This window comes from Anoplophora glabripennis, unplaced genomic scaffold (genome assembly GCF_000390285.2).
Source record: "Anoplophora glabripennis isolate ALB-LARVAE unplaced genomic scaffold, Agla_2.0 scaffold522, whole genome shotgun sequence".
Classification (NCBI taxonomy): Eukaryota; Metazoa; Arthropoda; class Insecta; order Coleoptera; family Cerambycidae; genus Anoplophora; species Anoplophora glabripennis.
The window spans coordinates 128,944-133,372 of NW_019416807.1; the positions used below are offsets into that span (position 1 = coordinate 128,944).

Here is a 4,429-nt window from a genome sequence, read left to right on the forward strand (position 1 = left end):
TGTTCTCTTTGGTGCGTATCTCTACTAATGACATTTAAATAAATGGCTACCAAAGAAATAATTTCACAAAAATCTAGACATTGCTGGTAATACTGCATAATTCAGTCTAATATTTTGCAGGTCAGTTCCTCAAATCTGTACGAAGGAGATGTAAAATTATAATAAAGATCTATGACATAAAATTTCAATTTGTTATTATACTTTATTTATCCATAACTTCAATAATACAAATTATTTTGCAATAAAAAATATGTCAACTCCTAGCTCAATACCTTATCTATATAGGCCACATATAATTTTCTCAGAAAATAGTGTAGTTTTTGAAAAGACATAAACTGGTTATGACAGAAAAAGATCAACGATCCTTCTTATGGTATTAACAACATGTTTAAGGTTCCATGGTTTTTCGCGTTGATATGCCATGGCTTATATGGGATTTGGCACGAGTAGAAAAATATTTAGTCAGTAAAAGTCAATGAGACAAACATATTTGTATATGATGTTTCTCTAAAGCTGCAGTCGTAGCGTAACGTGATTGCTTTTGTCAGGTTTGTGCGTGCTCATATCGAATTGAATTAGATTAATTTTCAATTTCTTGGTACACCTACATATATGGAAGTTTTGTAGTTTTATACGCAATAGATTTAAATAAAAAGTGCTAAATAAGAGGAGGCTTAATTATTTAAGCATATTATACACGCGTTTACTTTAGATAGGTGTATTGTGCATGTGAAATTCACCTGCAATCAAATCAGTTTCTAAATTTCTTGGTATGCCCACATAAACCACGTTTACGTGACGTTACACGTGTAGTTAAATGTTTCCATCAATACGATAAATCTTCTTTACATATTGCGCTTTATTTCAAGGTTAAATGTGAAACCAATACAGTTTATGAATCCGGTTCACTAATAAGCAAAGTATTGTCTTGAAAAGTTTAACTTGGCATATAAATAAATTAAAACAAAGTCCAAATAAGCTGTTCAGTCAGATGGTCTCTTGTTAAATCTTCAAGAAATATAGTAGCAATCACGTTAGTACTTTTTGCAGTACCAAGATCAATGGCAGTAGTTCCAAGTAAAAATTTCTATTGGTTACATATTACTAGAAAATTATGGTTTAGAAACACGGGTAATTTTCGTGCTGAGCTGAGCAACAACAAATTAAGAATGTCTTAAGTTATTTACATTTTTATGCTAACTAAAAATATAGAACCGTTAACAATGCCTATTGTATATATCCATGTATTGCATATTAAATCACATTTTCCAATAACAACAATGAATCCTTGTATCTCAATCACGTTTTTAAGAAATTCTGCATTTTGTAAAAAAGTTAAGTTTAGTCATAAGAAGCTGAAGGGAAGGTGCAAGCTGCCTTGTGTTTCAGTAAAAAAGCCTATCTGTAATAAATTCTCAATTTTTAATTTTTTAGTGTTTCAAAACAGTTTAATTTAGTTCCGAGGTCGCGAAATATTTTAGTACAGCTTGTGCAATTACAAAACTCGAATATCCATCTTGGCACAAACAATGTCTTGTATCATTTTTACTAATCACTGGTAATCAAAAACCCTTCTTTAAAGTAAATGATAATTTCTGTAGCTATAAAGCTAAAATAAATCGTTCTCGAATCCATGCATTTTTTTATTCCGGCCTAAGGTATGCACAGAATATTTCCTTTGTATCAAACTAGTTCTTCACCTTGAAAGTTTGGTCTTTGCATGTTATGGACAAATTAGGCAACTGTGATAAATGATTCTTTGAAAATTCGTCTATCAGAAGGGACATTATTCATGGTCCGCTATTATGTTTACTGCTGCGGAAATGAAAAATTTTCCATAAAAAGTTTGTTGGAAGCACGACATAAGTACCTACGCAACTTCACAAATACTCTTTTGCCATGGAAAGTAATTTGCCATTTAAAAAATGGTGTAAAATCTAATAACTGCACAGCTAACTAACACCAGTAATTGCCATTATAGAAAAAAAAAACAAGAGAAGAAAAGCTCTAGAAGCAACACATATAGGCACATCCTAAACTATAGAAGCTGCTACCGAAAGAAGCACCTTTTTAGATATAGTTCCACACATAGACGTTGTGACATGCAGTTTTTAAATAATCTTGTTTCAAAAATAATCGGATAGAATAGCAATTATTGATGTACTTGGCTCGTATCAAATATTACATATTTTGAATACAATTTCACTGAATAATCATCATATCGTCATCATTATATTTTATACATCTTCCTTTCATTATGTATAGAAATCTAGATTAATACAATATAACATTGGGTTTTTATATCGCAAAATCAATGTAGAGCTGCATTTAAAAAAATGGGAATATCCCCATAACAACCCTTCGAATTAACCTATTTGACTTTCATTTAGATAATACCATTACATATTACGATAAGGCAGTATCCATTGCTTTAATGAATTCAGAATTAAACATCAATGTTTATTAAAGGCGTTGTAAAGAATCATGGATATAAAATCCTTGCTCTGACTTGTACAAATCGATTTATGAAGAAACAAAAATCCATGATACCATTTATTTATCCTTAGTATCTACTTAGGACTTAACCAAACAAACGCAAAGCATGAAATTCGTTAAAAAGCATAAACTAATCCATAAAATAGGTCATGAGGAAGTTGCTCATTGGAGTCATTTAATATTATGACCATAGTTTTCCAGCGAGTTTAGTTTAAGGATTTGATAATAATGACGTAGAAATCGACAATCTGCTTTCTATCCTTACGAATTCCATCAATTTAAGTCGAGGTTCAAGTTTTCCTTTAGATGCGAATGAGTACAACAAATTTTGTTGGGATAAAAGTCTGTCTGCCTCATTTTAACACTCTTTTCAATATAACCTCTTCGTATATTGCAATTAAACTGAGTGCTGTGGATTTTCAAGGTTGTAAAATACATTTCACGTTTATAGTTAAGTCTTCGTGATATATTTTGAAAAACTACGGTCAAATTGCAGAATACTAGAACGAAAAAGGATTATGCTCATAAGGAGGTCACCAGAAAGTTGGGTGGGACTATGTTTCTCCACTGCAAAAACGAGGTTACTTAGATCTTTTTGTTAGTAACTAAACAAGTCCATGTATTGATAATGCACTCCGTGTTAGCTGTTTATAAATAGTGTTACCGCTTACAATATTATCTATATTTTACTGGTAGTACCGTACTACAAGCATGCGGTAGGCATTACAATAGATCACTTGCTCGCTGCACACGCCTTCCACCCACATGGGTAATTGTAATTACTCTATTACCAGTTTCAGTACATATTGCCCTTGTAAATGCTTTTGCATTTTTAAACGTGCGTTAGATCGTATTTCGTACTGTATGTTCAGCACCTAAAACTGTTTCGTGAACGGTATAATAAAATTGTCAGAATTTGGATAATAAACCACGAGCAGCGATTAAATGGAAAACCAAATATTTTCAACGTTGGGGAGCGGGAAAATGGTAATCGTTATATAGCCAAAAGAAAACAAACTTGTCTATATTTTGGATTAGCAGATTTTTTGTTTTTGAAGTTGACTGGTTTAGAATAATTTGTAAATGATTTTAAGTGTGGTTAGAAATGTTTGTAAACTTCAAGTATAGAGAAAATAAATATAAGTTTATGTGTAGGTATATATTTGACGTACAATTTTATACATGTATATACAATTTATTGTTTTTGGATTAGTGTCCTTTATTCTTTTAATTTCTGCAATAAGCCGGAAATGTAAATGTAACCATACCATTAATGGAAAAAATAGATAATTTGAAAGAAAATAATTTATATTTAGGTACAAATTGCATTCAATTTACTAGGTATTACTAATTTTAAAAAGACTTATTTCAAAACTAAAAAAATGAAGAAAGCATATTACTGTGTTAGGGATCAAAAGCAGGTGGTATGCCTAAAATAAAGAGGACATGCATAACAGAAATTGCATAAAAGCGGTGAGATGAGCATGACAGCGTAGGCTGGGAGGGTAAATATAAATATTTACCTCACTAAAAACCACCTGCGACAGTCAAAATCAGAACCACTTTGACAGAGTTTGTATTTTTCACGAACTATCAGTCTCTGACACTTGGGCACATTATATGTCGAACACAAATTCATCAAATCCGTCCCGTAATTGATAAACATCGCATAAAATGCCTCTCACGTTGTTTCTCCGCCCGCGCTCGCAGCTGAACTCCAACATTATAAAGTCCCATGTGCGGTTTTCATTATTATGAGTCTATTTTTAGCACTTGATGTCACGATACCTGACCCTGATTCGCGGTTCGTGACATAATGCGGGCGCGCGATTGGCTGGAGAGCCTTCCACCAAGTCACGACTATGAGATACAAGTTGCCCGCCAATGCGATTATTACAGATTGAAAACAAATGAAGCTTTAGTTTTTTTTCGA

At 32.3% G+C, this 4,429-nt stretch overlaps 1 protein-coding gene across 1 annotated transcript in view; it reads right to left on the minus strand.

Annotated features, from left to right (window-relative positions):
• The window catches only part of LOC108911871 (activating transcription factor 3), a 56,714-nt gene extending 52,511 nt beyond the window's left edge, over positions 1–4,203 (minus strand). Inside the window, exon 1 of the mRNA XM_018716932.2 lies at positions 4,020–4,203. The gene's annotated coding sequence lies outside the window, so the exon portion shown is untranslated. The remainder of the gene's footprint in view (positions 1–4,019) is intronic.
• Positions 4,204–4,429: the final 226 nt, after the last annotated feature.